The 18,827-nt window shown below is 41.7% G+C and overlaps 1 protein-coding gene across 8 annotated transcripts in view; it reads right to left on the bottom strand.

Moving 5' to 3' along the window:
* Positions 1-18,827, bottom strand: part of ESRRG (estrogen related receptor gamma) — a 617,883-nt gene that overhangs the window by 289,479 nt on the left and 309,577 nt on the right. For 5 of the 8 annotated variants that reach the window (XM_055334262.1, XM_055334264.1, XM_055334263.1 and 2 more), the window contains exon 3: positions 6,453-6,535. The exons of the other annotated variants lie outside the window; for them this stretch is intronic. The gene's annotated coding sequence lies outside the window, so the exon portion shown is untranslated. The remainder of the gene's footprint in view (positions 1-6,452; positions 6,536-18,827) is intronic. 8 annotated transcript variants of the gene reach the window in all.

Genomic DNA, 18,827 nt, shown 5'->3' with positions numbered 1-18,827 from the left:
CAGTTGTATATCCCTGGGGTGGGGCATCAGATGACTCTCTTAATGGGAAATGGAAGGTTCTAAAGAAAAGATGTACAGATGCCAATATTTGGAGATTCTCTCAAGTGAAAATATTGGCTTACAAAATCACCGTAGAGTAAAGCCAACCCATCCACAGCCCTAACCATGCATCTATCACCTAGTTCATCCTTACTCTTAAATAGGAATAAAACAAGCACTTGAGTAATTTCTTCTCCTGTGGATTAATACACATCTTTTCAAATCCTGAAAAATCCTTCACTGGCCTCTACTGTCTCTTCTAGCTCCAATCCAATGTCCCGTCCTTCTTTTCCCTGCCTAACCTTCTGTGGAACCCCCTCTTCCTCAGCATGTGGCATCTCCTCAACACTGGAGCTTAGTTTCACCACCAGCCCCCTCAACACAACTGACTTCCAAACGCTCAGAGCCAGTGACTTTGTGGTTGACCCCCTGCTATTTTACACCACTAACTTGCCCAGTCACCCAACGTCAAAAGCTCAGCATGACTTTTTTTAAAAAATAAACCTTTTATCTTAGGATAATTTTAAATTTGCAGGAAAGTTGTAAAGATAGCAAAAGACAACTCCCATCCATATATCTCCCACCCAGTTTTTCCTACTGGTAACATCTTAGGTTGGTGAGTTACATTTGTCACAACTAATAAAGCAATATCGATGCATTACTAGTGACAAAACTAATTCCATACTTAATATTCATATTTCCTAAATTTTTTTCTACCCCCTTTCTGTTCCAGAATCCCTTCCAGGGTATCACATTACATTTAGCTGTTGTCTTTTTCGGCCCTTCTTGATTATAACAGTTGCTCAGACTTTCCTTGTTTCTGGATGACCTTGACAGTTTTGAGGAGTTACTGGCCAGGTATTTTGTAAATTTGAGATTTGTTTGCTGTTTCTCTCATGATTAGACTGGGGTTATGAGCTTGGGGATGAAAGACCTCAGAGGTAAAGTGTTGTTTTCATCACATCATATCAAAGGTACATACTATGAACATGGCTTATCACTGTTGATAACCTGACCTTGATCCACCTGGCAGAGATCCACTGTGAAGTTACTCTTTCCCATGCCTCTTTCCACACTGTACTTTTGAGAAATAAGTCACTATGCAGAGCCCACACTCCTGAGGTGGGGAGCTGTGCTCCTCTTCCTTCAGGGCAGAGGATCCACAGAGATTACCTGGAATTCTTCTCTGCATCAGTCTTGATGTAGAGATGCCTTGCTCCCATTTTATGCATTTTCCCAATAAGCGAGCAGTACAGTGAGAATCAAGTCAGATACCATAACTCCAAGCCCTGACTCTTTTGACTGAGGCAAGAAAGAATTACTCCTAGCACTTTAGGGCTTTCTTCCTCCTTTCCTTCCCCACTTTGACAAATGCTGATTGTCAGCTATGTACTCAGCACTGTACAGGGGGCCCCACCTTTATCCTTAGTTTGGCTCCCTCTAGTTTCAGTTACCCATGGTCACCCACAGTCTGAAAGCAGATGGTCCTCCTTCTGAAGAATTGTCAGAAAGAAGGTCAACAGTAGCCTAACACTTCGTCAAAATGCCTACATCATTTACCCCACTTATCAGGTAGGCATGTCATCATCTCACATCAACACGAGAAGGATGAGTGCAATCAACGAGGTATTTCAAAAGAGTGAGAGAGACTATATTCATAGAACTTTATTACAGCATATTGTTATAGTTGTTCTATTTCATTATTATTGTTATTAATCTACTACTGTGCTAATTTATAAATTAAACTTTATCCTAGGTATGTCTGTATAAGAAAAAAAAACAGTATACATAGAGTTTGGAACTATCTGTGGCTTCAGGCACTCACTGAGGATCTTGAAATGTATTTTCTGTGAATATGGGGAAACTATTGTATTGGCTTTAGAAACACAATGTTAAGTCAAATCCATATAGTCCCTGAGGGCTCAAAGACTTGTAAATAGTGGCTTTTGGTTTAGCTAAGGAGTCAGAGAAGTTTTCCCTGAGGTGGCGACCTTTGAGGTAGGATCTGAATGGTGGGCAGAAGTAAGTCCATGAAAAATGGGTACAAGATATGGTACCTGCCAAGGTTCTGACACATGAGGGAGCATAGGGAAAGTGCTCCAGTATCACAGGCAGGGGAGCAAGCATGAGAGGGGCTTCTGAAAACCAGGAAGGGCTGCCTCCTACAGTCCTACATGCAATGTGTGGTCACTGACAGCCGTGCAGTACCACACACAGATTGGAATCTCAAATGAAGCCCTCCAAGGGCCGAATCTATCTAGGTGGTGAGAATGGATGAAGGATGACCAGCGAGGAGGCCCCTCTAAGAAGTCCAGATAGGAGGCGGTGGTAGTTTGGCCTATGGCAGGGACAGTGTAGATGGAGAAAAATAGATTTTGGAGATAGCCAGAAACATCAGATCTTGGGTGACTGATCTAATCTTTTTGTACCTCAGTTTCTTCACCTACAAAAGAAAAATAAACATAAACCTACCTCATGAAGCTATTATGAGGTAATGAATTAACAAGCACAAGGCATTTAAACAAGTGTCGGCTTATAGTAATTCTGCTATTAATAATATTACTCGTATGTTCTTGAACAGAGTACCTAAATCAGCTGAGGAATTGACCCCCTCACTGACAAAATTAGAAGGCGTGACTATATAATTTCCAATACCTTTTCTGGTCCTAAATGGTTAATATTCTTAGCCATTATCCTTTGCTAGTCCAAGAGGACTATAAGCTCCTAAGTATGGTGTTCCCCAAGAGATCACTCAGTAAATGTTATGTATCTTCTGTAACCTATAGCACTACACCCACTCCTTTTCCAAAAAAAAAAAAAAAAACTGACAATGGGCACAAAAAGTGCCGTGAGTAATTTTGAGAAATATGAAACTGATTTTTTCTTTTTCTTTTTCTTTTTTTAAAGATTTTATTTCTAAAAAAAAAAAAAAGATTTTATTTCTATTTATTTTGAGGGAGAGCCAGAGAGCACGAGCAGGAGGGAGGGGCACAGGGAGAGGGAGAAGCAGACTCCTCTGCTGAGCAGGGAGCCTGATACAGGGCTCGATCCCAGGACCCTGATCTCATGACCTGAGCTGAAGGTAGATGCTCAGTCAACTGAGCCACCTAGGCGGCCTGAAACTGAGTTTTCAATCCTAAATACTTCGTATTTAGGATTAGCATAACTTGGCCTAGCATTCCTACCCATTACCCAGTGACTCTACCTTGCTGTTTCTGCCATGCTTAGAAAGTATTTCAGGAAGGAATCGACCTCGAGGAGCTTAATCCAAAGTCACAGCCAAAGTCTGCAGAATCACATCTTAAATGGCCGATTTGATTACTCAGGATAGAAGGAGGCCGTTGTAATCACTGAATCAGCGAGGACTTAAAAGCATTAACAGTGGGTCTGGCATCACACCAGGATTTATGGGCAGGTACAAGGAGGAGGGACCTTGTCTTCCAGGAGCTTCCAATTCACACAGGGAGGCAAGGGAGGGAATCCAGCAAACTGAAGACTAGTCCATAGAAGTTATGAATGATTTCTTAATTCAGACTGTAGAAGGACAAACAAGAATTCAGTGGAGGAGGAAATGGGCAATATTTAACAACAAAAAGAGCCAAGAACATTGGTATATAGTATCACACTGAGGTTTTTATATCAATGAGAAGTTTGCAACGTCTCAATCAAGAGGCTAACTTTTGCTTCTACCCACCTCTGGCACAGCTCACATCTTCAGCACAAACACAAACCAGGAGGAGCAAAACAGAACCATGCCAGAGCTTTCCATTAAACTGGGTGAACTTATCTGCAATAATAACTGCAAATATTCCATTTTTAGTAATTGGGGATTATCACTTCTGTAGCCCTAGCCACGTCATGGTCTTGAGGAAGGGGCACCCTCCCAAACCCTTGTTTATTGTAGGTAAAGACACCCTAACTTATTTGGGAGGGGGAAGAAGGAGGAATCTCCATACTTTTCAAATGAAATTACATGAAAACAAAGGAAAGAAACAAAAGCTGCTAAAGGTGAAAAAAAAAAATAGACCACAAATTCAGTTGTAAATGAGCTAAACATTGCAGGTAAATTTGAACTAATAAAACAGATGAATTTACTGAAAACTTAACACCTCTCAACACAGCTGTCTGCCCAGTCAGGAAACCATTAACATCTTGTCACCAATGCCCCAAGCACATCAATGATATGAATTCTAAAAACAACCCAGAACAACAAAAGAAATGCACCACCCAGTAGCCAATGGCACACAGGCTTTCTGTACTCCCCTTTCCTGGTGCCCCTCGAAACACTGAAAAACCGGCCGAAGCAGGAGGAAGGTGGGCTGGAGAGAAAAGGAGGAAAGCAATGCGGACAACTTTGAAGAGCAAGTGCAAGTACTTCAATCAACTTGAGACCATTTAAGAAACACCTTTTCAAAATTACAGTTGATTAACTGGCCTGGGTATATGTGTGAGGGGGCTGTCAAAAGTCAGGAAAGCATCCCTTTAATAATGACAAGTCATTATAGACAGTATTCTATTTTAATAAGAAAGAAACATCATTTTCTCAAATTGAAATACCAAAGCAGGGGTCTTTAATTACTTTTGGTCCAGAGGCTCCTTTGAGGATCTCATGAAAGCCAGAGACTTTCTCCTCAGAAAACTGCATGTGCTCACAAAATGTAGCATTTGATTTCTTTTCTTTTTTTTTTTTAAGCATTTGATTTCAACAGAATTTACTGACTCCCAACTCTGCCCACCATTGAACCCATCCCTATACGGGTTCCCCTTTGTCTTGTGGGCCCGGGTGTTAAAAGGGTGTTAAAAGCCCTGTGCGGAAGAAACATGCTTTAAGACCTTGGAACAAGAGTTTCAGGGTCTTCATATACCATCCAACAGAACAGGAGTTACAAAAATCATTTCATTTTCTCAACTGGGTGGTGGACAATAATATCCACTCAATTGCCCACCGATTCTTGATTATTTAGAAGCTGGTTTCTACCTCAGAGGCAATCCTGAACTTGTTTTTCCATTTGGTCCCTATTGTATGTACATGAGGCATCCATTGCTCAAAAAATACTTTGCCAAAGGAAAGCAGAAAAAAATAATTTTTTAAAGGTGAGAGGCCAAGGAGTCCGTTGTGCTCTTGGAAGCTCTGGTAATCGGTTTGTTCGTTCACTTGTTGTGTCAATACCAACTATGAGTCAGAAAGGTGGGAGGCAGCAGGTTGGAAAAAGAGGAAGTGTCTTCCCTTGAACGAGCTTACTGTCCAGGGCACTGAGAAGGGGAGTGTTAGACTGGGTGTACACCAGGACGCTGTGGGGACGTGGGGATGCTGGCAAGGAAGGGGTCTTTCTGCTTAGGGAGCAGAGGAGCTCAGCTGTAGGGATGCTAAGTAAACACTGCTCATGGAGAACTGCAGGGTGGGTGGAGGGAGCCAGGTATTCATGAGAGGAGGTCACAGCAGCACAAAAGAAAAAAAAAAAAGGAGAATTAACTGAGCAGTTAGATAGCAGTTGACTGATAGTGTCAAATGCTAATTTAAAATATTCCATAAAAGGTGTCACTAGAAAAGAAAAAAAAAATTGCAGGCAGAGTCAAATGACAGCTTGTGGGGCCCAATTCAAAATGGAAATGTGGGGCTCCCTGTTCAAAAAATATTAAGAATGTGCAGATGGGGACAGCAGGAACATTAAACCCAGGCCCTTCAGAGCAGAGGGGTCTATGTGGCCACACAGGTGACAACACACCCATGCATCTGGCCCTGTGTGTACTAGAAGACAATTTCAAGTGTCTACACCTCTTCTTTAATACTACAGACAAATAGGGACACCCGAGTGGCTTAGAGGTTGAACCTCTGTCCACCTTTGGCTCAGGGTGTGATCCTGGGGTCCTGGGGTCCTGGGATGGAGTCCTGCATCAGGCTCCCTGCATGGAGCCTGCTTCTCCCTCTGCTTGTGTCTCTGTCTCTCTCTGTGTGTCTCTCATGAATAAATAAATAAAATCTTAAAAAAAAATTACTACAAACAACCCGCATTTCTCAAAGGACCTGCCACGAAGCACTTAATACATGCTTCTAAGAAGCACCAGGCCGGGAGCTTTATTTCCACTTAATGTTTTTCCAGCAACCCTGTGACATAGATGTTACTACCCCCCACTTACAGATCCTGAAACCAAAGAGAGTAAACTGCTGGAGGGCAAGGTGGTGCTCGGGATGTTGAAGATCTCCCTCTGTGCCTGTGGCCCTGCCTCGGTGGTGACCCCTCAACGCGTGTTTGGATTTCTTTGCTATGGGGGGTTGGGCTTTGGCTGAGCCTCAATGGTCCAGAGTCCTGGAGTCAGGTGTGTGCTTTGGACATGAGTCAAAGATTGAAGCAGGAAGGGCCACCGATCCCCGTGCCGGTCACGCCACCCCACCGAGTCCCCCCAGCACCTACCTCTAGTAGGAATGGGAGCTGGATGTGGAGGGAGCAAAATGCCAGCACGCTCCGAACTGTCCTTTTTTTCAATACAGACACAGCTAGGAGGAGAAATCACATAATTTCCATGAGAAATTATGCATTAAAATAGCACATGCACGCTTACAAGAGCCCGGAATCTATTTTAAAAGAAGTTATTAAACCTTTAGAACCTATAGTAATTTCCGATTTCTCCCAGCAAACCTCCAATTAATAGTTTTTGGAGACAAAGGCTTGCCAGAGCATTCAGAGGTTCATCGGAGGGCTCTCCCCTCCCCGAACCCCATCCCCCCTCTACCAGTTTGCCAAGGGTGAAATTCAGCTTTTCCACTTTTTAGGAGAACAAGCACTGCCATGATCACAACACAACATTGACTCAACAGTAAAAAAACGAAGACTCTAAATATTTACCACCAAAACTCCTTGGGTTTTTATATCTTTTTTTTTTTTTTTTTTTTTTTTAGCCAATGTGAACAGGCCACCCCTCCCACACATGTGGGGCAAGGTGGGGGCTTTTGTAGAGTCTTTAGCCTCCGTCTTTGGTCTTACCAGGCCTCACACAAGCCCTGTTGTGGCTCGGAGCACTCTGTGATTAATAGCTCGGCCAGCCATTCCTACTTAAAAACTATTCCTACTTTATGTCTTTTTTTTTTTTCCCCACTCTGTCCCTGATTTTCTCTGATCCTTATTTTTCTGCTCAGCAGAAATCACCTACTGTCAAAGCCTTCTCTTCACCCCAAAGCCTCCTAACTATATTCCTTCCCCAGCGTTTTGTTTTGGGAAGCTTTCGTTAAGTTAATGATAGGCCCATTGCAATGAAGCAAGGCCAAAGCAGGGTCTACACCGGGTTATAATCTGTCAGCACCTGTCCCCCCCACACACACACCCCAAGCCCCATCCCAAATCCACACTGGTGAGTCAGGAGAGCACGAAAAGCCATTCAACCAACCCAACGGTACACCGCCTCGCAGCAGGCCAGCAGCGCTCTCCTTGTTCTTCTTGTACACTGGAAGTGCAAGTTGCATTTTCAAAATCATTCTGTCAGCCCCATGACAATTTAATTTATTTATTTTTTTAGCCAGTTTCTCAACTCTGTTTGGGTAGCAATGGCTCGTCAATATCTCATTCAGGTGTAGCATGGAAAAGCCTAACAACCCTGGGCCCGCAGCCAAGCTTACCAGTGACTGACGCTCGCTTAACTGAGCAAAGATTTGCTCTGCTCCAAGTGGGGCTTGACTACACAAGAACCAGTAGTGACAGCGAGGGCGCCGGCTGGAATCCTAACAAAGCTGCTTCCAACTTGTGCTCAAGCAAGTGGAACCAGCACTTAAGCTGAATGTTAAGGGGCTTCAATCTTGGTCCTTTTTTTTTTTTTTTTTTTCTTCTTCCCCATCATTTACCTTCTGAATAAACCCTGGGATTTTACGGGGAAAACAACACATTAGCACACTTACATCACAAATCCTTGTACCTCTTTAAAAGGCTGTTGAAGATTTATTAACTTGTAGGAGCAATCATTTAATTGCTCGCCTCTGCTACACCACATACTATTTTTTTTTTTTTAAATGACCGAATTAAACCTGCCGAGCAAATTTGGGCTTTGAAGTTCCTGCAGAAGGATCATCCCTTTGAGGGAAGGAGAAAAAGAAGACATGAAATGCTCCCCTTTGGTACCAATGTCCGCATGCCCCCACCTTCCCCGCCCGAGATGCCTTCGTACACAGAAGCAAATCAATCTCGTTTAAACGTTTCCAATTCATTTTCCAAGCCAGGTCCAAATCTCACCGTCGTTTTTCCCTCTAATTTCAATGAAAGCCCATAAGCATTTACAAATGGAGGAACATCATACTTACAATTTTGGGATGTGTAATGCGGCTGTGTATCTTAGGAAAACACTGTTATGTTTATATGTTGCTGTCCTTCCTGTTCAAAGACCACACCACTCTTGGTGAAGCTGAAGAAACTAGTGAGAGACCCAAAGTCCTTTCCACACCACGAACCTGTGCAAACCATTCTTTGAATCGAGCTGCAGTGGCAATTAGCAGAGCCTCTTGCTGTCTGGGACTCTGCCTCTTAGGTCAAATGCAGCCCAAAGCCAACAAGATAATTTACCGCCTAACCACAGTGAATTTGGTGATTTGCAACCGCAGAATCAAATATTTAGACTAATTCCCACTTCACACATAAAAACAGTAGGGACAGGAAGAGGCACGCGCGCACACACACACACACACACGCCCGCCGATTTGCACGTTCGTCTTAGTTAGCCTGCAATAATCCGAAGTGGTGTGTGGGTAACTAGACAGCGTCTGAGGGGCAGAGGCAGTGCATCTGGTTTTTTTAAGCCCTGGACAGCCTTTTGCTTGGGAAGGAGCCCTGTTCCATTGCATCAGCCGTCCAGTAACGCGATCTCACCAACCTATGTGTGAGCATCAGGAGGCCGTGCCTGGGGTCACAAGGGGCATTCTCTTCCTAGCCAACTGAGACTGACATGTGCTGCTGTCATAAGGATCACACCGTCCAGTTTGGCCCAACTGGTGGTCTCGGGAATGAACAGAGGTACGGCCTGTCAAACTGCAAGGCGTTGGTTGGCAGGGCTCAAGTGTCAGATTTCCCCCAAATGACAGTTCCCTGCATCTCAGTGCGTTAAAACACTGTGTTATGTCACTGGGACCCAGAAAAATTAAAAAAAAAAAAAAAAAGCCTTTTTTATTTTTATTTTATTTTATTTTATTTTTTATTTTATTTATTTTTTTGTTTTTTTAATAGATTAATTATTGGTGTTCAATTTACCAACATACAGAATAACACCCAGTGCTCATCCCGTCAAGTGTCCCCCTCAGTGCCCGTCACCCATTCACCCCCACCCCCCGCCCTCCTCCCCCTCCACCACCCCCAGTTCATTTCCCAGAGTTAGGAGTCTTTATGTTCTGTCTCCCTTTCTGATATTTCCCACACATTTCCTCTCCCTTCCCTTATATTCCCTTTCACTATTATTCATATTCCCCAAATGAATAAGAACATACACTGTTTGTCCTTCTCCGATTGACTTATTTTATTTTATTTTATTTTATTTTTATTTTATTTTAATTTTCCTGGGTCCTTTTGGTATTTTGTTTTCTTTCGGCTTTGTTTGTTTAGCTTCGGTCTGTTTTTAAAGGCATTTATGCCCAGAGTACTACAAAGGGATGTTAGTGGGGCCTCCCTGGCAGGGACATAAAAGTGTATGGGTTTTGAAGGAGAGGAACTGCAAGGCTGTTATAACTTCCCTCAAACCCCAAACCTGGTTAGCTGGGAAACAGTTCTTTAGAGTCGTCCTTTCTTTCCTCGGTGGGACTTGGAACCTGGATGCTATAATTGAAAGCCAGTGTATTAAGCATAACACATCAAACTACTGTTAACACCCTGCCTCCCGCAAGGCTGCCTCCTATAACAGCTCTGTTTTCTGCCTACGGTCTGTGCAGGCAAGTGGAACATCACACGCGCTGCATGCTAAAGGCCGCAGCCTTTGTCTTCTCCAAGTTCTGTCTATTTCAGAGGCTAACATGGAGCAATTAGTCTAATTAATGTGAAACAATGAGCTGTGTTACCACTTATCAAATTGATTGTTCCCCTATCAAAACAAAACAGGCTGGCTTTTTGATGTAATTTCAAGAGATGATTTGAAATGTCATGTTGCTGCAAGCCAATTACCTTATGACTAGCGTCCCGGTCAACAGAATACATAATTAGCATCAGTTTGGGAAGGCTGCTTACTGCTAGTATGTTAATTAACTGTCTTTTGTCATAAAACAAAAAGGTGGTACGGGGAGGTTTTGAAATGGGTCTTTTTTATTTACATTTCTTTGTGCTTATCAACGTGAGGCATGACAATGCAAAAGAATAGACAATTTTAATTCCTCTACTTCGAATTAATACTCAGCTGCAAGGTCAGGCGTGCTGTGCAGGCTGCAGTACCATTCACCTCACCACCTCACTCTAGTCCTGCCCCAGTGTATTATATTACTCGAGGAGTTAAATTAAGTATCGGGTAAAACTCGAATGGAAGAAACCCTGAGCTCCACGAAACAAATCCCCTAATAGGCTTCTTTGGAGCTTCCCTGGCTTTTGTGCATCTTGTGAGGGCTGGACGGCGCTTGCCTGCCCCGGGAATTACATTCAGGCGTCGTCTTTCTATTTCAATCTTGAAATTTGGAGAGAATAAACCCATCATCAAATGATGTTATTGCCTTTACCTCACTATGGTAGAGAGAGAATGCATAATGGGCACCTGTGGGCCTGTAAAGGAATCCTATCTGTGAGTCCAGGGCTCTGTAACTCGTCTGCAGCTTCCCCTCTTATGCGATAACCTGGCAATTCCACCTTCTTGATTAAGGAACCAATTCTGTATTTCTGTCTTCTTCAGGTTGAAGGCATGCTGGAGGTACCCATAATCAGTTACTGACAATTAGCAATCAAGTTCATGGTGGCCTTGAGTCAGGGCTCGACATGCATATTAGTAAACAAGCTTCTGGTTTAGAGAACCAGTCGAAGGTTCCAAGATTCTAGTGCTTCTATTCACTGCCCAATGGTATTGTTTTACCTGGCAAAGGTAAGGGAGCCGCTCCTGGACATCCCACAACTTACTGTGAGAAATGGGTTGTTGCTTTTGTGTTAGGGTTCAACACTCCTCAAACATTTTTCTTGAGATATGGTCCGTGTCTTGTAGTCATATTAGACTGGTCCTCAAGAGTCACAGGAAAACACAATACCCTGCTCCTAGAAATAGTTTAGTTTGCAAACTGGATTTTCCATCCTGACTTGTTTCCATTATTCAACATAGTTTTTTTATTATTATTATTACAAATACTTAAAAAAAGGGAGAAATTGAAGAAGATACAAATAAATGGAAAGATACTCTGTGCTCATGGATTGGGAGAATTAATATTGTTAAAACATTCAGACTACCCAAAGCCATCTACAGACACATGCAATCCCTATCAAAATACCAATTACATTTTTCACAGAACTAGAACAAATAATCCTAAAATTTATATGGAACCCCAAAAGACCCCAAACACCTAAAGCAATCTTGAGAAAAAGCAAAGCCAGAGGCATCATGCTTCCTGATTTCAAACTCTATGGCAGAGTTATAATAATTTTAAAAGTTTGGGGGGGTACCTGGGTGACTCAGTCGGTTAAATGTAGCCTTCGGAACTTAAGTTCAGGCTTAATCAAGCCCCGCACTGAGTCCTGCATCAGGCTCCCCAGTCAGCAGGAAGCCTGCTTCTCCCTCTCCCTCTCTCCGCACCCACCCATGCTCTCTCTCTTTCTCTCTCTCTCGAAACTATATAGGTAAAATCTTTAAACAAAATAAAAATAATATAATTTCAAAAATGTGATACTATCATTAAGACAGACACACAGATCAATGGAACGGAAGAGAAAGCCCAGAAAGAAGCCCACACATACATAGTCAGGTAATTTACAACAGAGGAGCCAAGAATAACAATGGGGAAAAGACAGTCTCTTCAATAATTGGTGTTCAGAAAATTGGATAGCTACATGAGAAAGAATAAAACTGGAGCACCTTCTTATACCATAAATAAAAAATTAACTCAGAATGGATCAGAGAGTTGAACTTAAGACCTGAAACTAAAAAACTCCTAGAAGAAACCATAGGTGGCATGAGGACTTTTTAAATATGATAGCAAAAGCAAAAATAAACTAGTAGGACTACACCAATCTAAAAAGCTTCTATACAGCAAAGGAAACTATCAATAAAATGAAAAGGCAACCTATGGAATGGGAGAAAAGTCATGCAAATTATATATCTAAAAAGGAGCTAACATCTAAAATATACAAAGAACTCATCCAACTCAACAGCGATAAAGCAACCAATCTGATTTTAAAATGGACAAATGCTCTGAGTAGACATTTTTCCAAAGAAGACATACAGATGGTCAGCAGGTACATAAAAAGGTGCTCAACATCACTAATCATCAGGGAAATGCACATCAAAACCCCAATGAGATATCACTTAATACCTGTTAGAATGGCAGGTATAAAGAGATAAGACATAAGAGCTGGTGAAGATGTGGAGCAAAGAGAAACCCTTGTGCAGTGTTGGTGGGAATATAAGTTGGTTCGACCAATGGCACTCAGTATGGAAGTTCTTTAAAAAATTGAAATGGAACTACCATACGATCCAGCAATTCCACTTCTGAGTCTTCACTGAAGAAAACGGACACACTAACTTGAAAAGATACATCCATCTTCATTGCAGCTTTATTCACAATAGCCAAGATACAAAAACAACCAAGATGTCCATCGGTGGATGAATGTATGATATATACAATATATACATTAGAATAAAAAATTCAGCCATAAAAAAAGAACAAATCTTACCATTTACAACAACATGGATGGATCTCAACATGGATGGATTATACAAAGTGAAAGAAGTCAGGACAGAGAAAGACAAATATTGCATGATTTCTCTTACATGTAGAATCTTAAAAAAAAAAAAAAAAGCTCATAGATATGGAGAATAGACCGGTGGTCATAGGAGATGTGGGGTGGAGGACAAATGGATGAACTGTTTTTTTAGTTTAAATGAACTGAATACGATTTTTTAAAATGTAGTGTGGGAAACATTAAATGGATGGGGCATGATGTTTTGTGTCTCTTTGTTTTGGAATGCAGGTACCTCATCTGGGCGATGGAGGGTGGGGAAGCCTGCAGTTCAGAGACTGGACAGGAAGGAGGCTGGGCTCAACTATGCTCGGTGGGAGAAGACAGGGAGTCTCTGTAAAACTCTTCACCCCTCTGAATCTAAAATGTCTTCCTGAAATATAAGAAAAATGTAAAAATATGGGGATCCCTGGGTGGCTCAGCGGGTTAGCACCTGCCTTCAGCCCAGGCGTGATCCTGGAGTCCCGGGATCGAGTCCCGCATCAGGCTCCTTGCATGGAGCCTGCTTCTCCCTCTGCCTGTGTCTCTGCCTCTCCTCTCTCTCTATCATGAATAAATAAATAAAATCTTAAAAAAAAAGAAAAATGTAAAAATACACAAGGAATTGTGGCTATAGTTTTCAAAGAGCATAGACAAGGGAGAGAGAATCAAGATGAGAATGGTTACCTAAGAAACCTGGAGCATTAAGTGGTAATCATAGCTAACCATTGCTGAGTAATTTGGAGGTGCCAGGGTAATACCAACCCCAATAAAATAATGAACTCAGCACATGAGGAGGATAGACAACAAATGAGATCTACTAATTTCATAGCTCAGCAGGAGTGTTTGGCACATTCCTACTTTAGAATGAAAAAGTCACAGGGCCCTAGCATCGAATGAAATCTTAGACATTACTCACCAACATCCCTCCAATGGGAATTGTCCTACACTAGCCCTCGAAGATTGAAATGAGACCCCTTTCAGGGACAAGTTCCTCTGGGACAATTTAGAGAATTATTTATATATGTTTCAAAAGTTTTTGGAGTTTTGCTGACCAGAAAACTTATACTTCCCTATGTTTGGGTATAATTCTTTCCCTAAAGCTAAAGCATGGATCACTGATAACATGAGATGTCACATCCTCTGGGCTTCCATCACTTCAGAGGATGCGAGACAACAGCCAGGTAAAATGGCATGACTGAAAATAAGTCTTGTCTGAACTAGAAACTTGGATGAGTCTTGATGAGACATCATCAGTGAACCTAAAATTAGCAACTTGGAGACTAACCATCAGGGGTGGTAATAATCGAGTGCAACTATCTACTTATAATATTATTTATTCCTGACCCCAAACCAACCTAACCTTACATCAGCCCATAACAACAGTATGCATGACATCATAAGAATTCCCCCCCCCCAAATGGGAAGTAAAGAGGGAGACAAGTTAAAAAGAGAGGAAAGGGAGGCAGGAGAGAAGAAACTTGCATGGCTAGTAGATAGCAGGTGCTCTGCTGGTTTGCACGGCTCCATGTCTACGTGCGTACATAACAGATGTTGTGCTAAATTTCTAGATTACCTCATTAAATCCTCACAACAGCCCTGCAAGGTGGTTCCCATCTTCCCAACCCTGCCTCTTGCTAAATGTTAATGGTAAGTCAAGAAGGCTTAGAAAGGATAATTAATTACGCCAAGGCCCCGATCTCACTCAGGCTCTAAAATTCTACTCTTTCCCACGACACAAGGCTGTTTGGTGTTGTTTTTAGATTGTAATATGTAATATTGGACCTAAATTAAGGTCTTATCTTTGTCAGAGTAAGAGAAAACCAAAAAAGTCCCTGGTCATCATCATTAAAAAAAAAAAAAAAAGGGAATAAAATGACCTGGGGACAAAACCCAGCCCATCTAGGAAGCAGTGTGATGAGTTACACTTCTGTCGTTTGCAATCTGGCAGATCAGGGATTTAAGGAAAACTGGGCCATCGCAACATTTTTGTGCTGAATCCAAAATGTTTTCTGGACATTTAAGACAAAAAAAAAAAAAAAGGCAAATCAATGTGCTCAGAAAATAGGGCATTTTTTTTTCCTCCATAAAAGCAATAAAAGCATCCCTAGGAATGTTTTCTGCGGGCCCCCTAAGCACATCCAAACACCTCTTGCAGAAAACCAAGGCTGAGTCATAAACAGTGTCTTCATCAGCAGATCTAACAAGACACTGAGCGTCAAAGCCCGAGGGACTGTCACCCTTCTCCAGGAAGGTAGACAGGAGCTCCAAGGTAGACAGGGGCTCTCCAGGAGCCAGGTGGTGGCGGAGGGAAGGGCCAGGGAGCCAGCAGTCCTGCAGACACTTTGTTGAAATGTCAGGCAGGCACTCAGCTGGCCTCCACTGAGCTAAGCATCCCTCTGTGTCAGGACAAATTGGGCAGGCCTCAAATCTTGTTTCTCTTCTCCAACTTCAGTAAGATGAGTGTAGGGAATGAAGGAGAGAGAGAGGCAGAGGAAAAGATGGGGACAGTTCAGTTCACATGAAAGCACTGTGACACAACCACCTGCCTGAAAACCGTTCCTGGGAACTCAGAATCCTTTATGACAGTGGTGGTCACACAAACAGAGCCGTGGAGGGGCCGAGCCACCCGCTGAACATGCATGTTCAGAGCATCAGTGTCATAAAGCAATCCCTCTATGACTTTGCAGTGACATATATATCAGTGTTTCTATATAGGAAGTCCTGAAGAAGATGCAGAAGTCTGGAAAGGGTCCAGCTGGGAAGGATATAGCTTGTATATAATAATATAAAAGATAGCAAGGTAGTGCATGAGGGAGGAGACAGGCCAGGGTGAGCCTCACAATATGGTTGATGAAGAGACAAGTGGTGTACTCAACATGTGCGTCAGCAATAGACAGCACAAAGAATATACGTGTAATACACACACATATACACAAACATACACAAACATTTTTGTTTACAAATTAGCCCATTTTCCAAAAAAAGCAATACTCAGGAACAAATAGTCTATGCATATAGAAGCTAAACATAACCCATCTTTACGCACAGCCCTGATCAAAACACGCCAAACCACCGGGCTCTGTTTTAAGACACAAACAAATTTCAGAAATTAAAGGCAGTAAAACACTGGGTTACTGGATTTCTTTAGCAACACATACGAAGAACTTGAATTCTACAAAGATTTCTTTTTTAACCAGGAGGCTATGGTTGCTCTTGAGAAAGTGTTTGGTATGGGAGAAGATGGAACCTATCAAACAAAATGAGATAATATAAATATTTCATTTAGTCATTATCATCTCTCTTTATGATGATGAGAAGACATTATTATCATATTTTTTATTCTAACTCATAAAAAATGGTCAATCTTCTACATTTGTAATGGGCTACAGCACACTAATCTTAGTTTGGCATAAAGCTCATACAAACCCCTCAATATTTTCAATATAAATGTAATGACTTCTGATTTTAGGGGAAAATAACAATGCTCAAAAAACATCACTGGTTAACTCTAACTTCTCCTATTGGTCACTTATGTAAGTATGTGCACTTGCAAAAAATAAAATAAACTTCCTGCATATTCATTATGAAGAAGACGGATGATAATCAGTAGGAGAGACAGCAAATTTCTTCTTGAGGATTAGGCTCCAATTGGTTGAATTTCAACATCAACCTGGCAATTTTACTATTAAGTCAGCAGAAGTGAGTTCTTATACACTATGCCACTTACTACCGGAGAACATCAGGCAAAGGGAAAAGAACACGCTAGAATAAATTGTGCATTATTTCTGGCATTAGTTAAAGGAACAGAGCATTATAAGAAAAAAAATACAGTACCATTGATTTTTACAGGTGTTTAATACAGATAAGCTGAAAAAAGGGTTTCCATTTTAAGCCCAGTGATGGCTAAAGATGCATTCAAATATGTTCAAAAGCAATCTAAAGTCTTCTAAAATGGTGTTTAAGCTATTCAAGCAAAACGTAAATAGTTTTTGTCGTAGTACTGAGGAATGTAGAACAAAAACAGAGTCCAAGGAGCTGACTCTGGCACACTGCCGACCACTGTAAAATCAGGGGGTCATTAAAACAGAGGTAATACTGTTTATCCATTACATGATCACAGGTTATTTAGAGAAAACAGTAGCAGACTGTCCTTAGAAAGGTAGGAGGCATAATTACTCTGGAAGCCTCCAAGTCCCACTCTCAGAGAAGATACCAAAAGAAAGAATCAAGTTGAAGACTCAGATACACGTTGAAGAGAGATATTATATAAGGAGACCAAATCCATGATGTTTTCCCTGGTCTGTTTTAGATGCATTTCTTTAAAGCTCATTAGAAAGAATAGAAAACATTTTGCTATTATCCAAAAACACCAACTGGATACATTCAAGTCTTTGCAAAAACCAAATTACAAAAAAAAAAGTCTATGTCTGCGTGAGCACCGAATGGATAATTTTTCTACTTCACTTATTTCGGGGGACCACTGACGCTCGATTTCTTCAGAGCTCTTTGTACAGTAGGTAACACAATGAGCAGGGTGACAAAGAAAACAACCATTCTGACCACATGGACGCAGCATTCCTGGATGCTGTAAGACAGGAGAGGTGTTTGCTTTGGGCAGTCCTCACTATGAACTATGATTGGTCTTCCTCATGTGAGCAATCCGTCTCTCTTTCATAGAAATACATTTTGATAACTCTGGCTCAAATATAAGTCTAATTTCTATAGTTTGTGTCCCTTGTACATTTTTTTAATCCCCTCCTTCCTCTCCGTGACCTTGGCCAAATACCATCTCGTTCCCAAAACTATGATGACCATATCGTAATTGACAACAGGGTAGGTGCCCTTGTGTGAACAAATAAGAGGGATTGTGATTAGCTAAAGCCCTCTGGTCAACTGACCAACCAATAAATTTAGGACCCGTTTTCTACGCCATACGGCAATGAGGACCAGGCTGGCATAAATGAGGATAAAAAGGCCTCAATACACAAAAGCCACCTTCTCATCAAAAGTGTTAGAATAATTACATAGCATCATGTCAACTAGGACAAAGGAACTTGGAACAGTTCAGTGTTAAGCATTGTGTGGTATAAGCTGGAGGAGCGGCCAAAAGTGGGATAGGATTATTGTAAAGATGCCCAGGCACCTACAGATCCCGTGAGCCTTGATGGCGGACTCCATCTGGAGATGCTAAAGCAGAAAGCCCACAACTCGATGCTGCTGTAGGTTAAACTAATGCCATGATCAGCTAAGAGTCAGAGCACCTAGAGAAATAACTTTGACAAGTCCGGTTAACGATACTTCTGGATGCAAACCAGCTCAGCTATGCTGTCGATGTGTCTCAGTTTCCACATGCAAAATGTCATGGGACTCCTGTATGTCATCAGTACTAAGGGGGCATGTAAAGGCAGTCTTTGTAATGTTGGGAACTTAGTAAGATTCTGGAATTTAGTCGTACGTGCAATATCATGGAATTTGATTAAAATGGACGAAGGACTATAATGCAACTCAGAGGCTATCAGAATCTATACTATATGGAGCTATACTAATATTTAGATTTTGACTCTAAGTACGTTGGGTGATGGGGTAGCAAGATCAGACATTTTGAAGCCAGAAAATCAAGATCCAAATCTTTTTTTGACCAACATTGAGCACCATTTGGTAAGTCATGTGACTCCTCAAGTGGCTTGTCCGTAGAATGGGAAATACAAAAACCTGTCCCTCCCAGGATACCATAGTGAAGCTCACTCATGTCAATATGTATGAAACTGTCCATAAATGCTTCAGCCCTATACACATATAATGATTATTATTATTTACTTGGGCTTATACCACAAAGTCCAGCTTATGGAAGGAGAAAATCATTCAGTAAACATGGTCACTCCCTTAGGAAAGAATTCTTACCACTTTTGCAGATTTGAG

This window comes from Nyctereutes procyonoides, unplaced genomic scaffold (assembly GCF_905146905.1).
Source record: "Nyctereutes procyonoides isolate TBG_1078 unplaced genomic scaffold, NYPRO_anot_genome, whole genome shotgun sequence".
NCBI classification, from domain to species: Eukaryota; Metazoa; Chordata; class Mammalia; order Carnivora; family Canidae; genus Nyctereutes; species Nyctereutes procyonoides.
The sequence above is the reverse complement of the archived record's forward strand: the minus strand, read 5'-3'. Positions and strand labels throughout refer to the sequence as shown.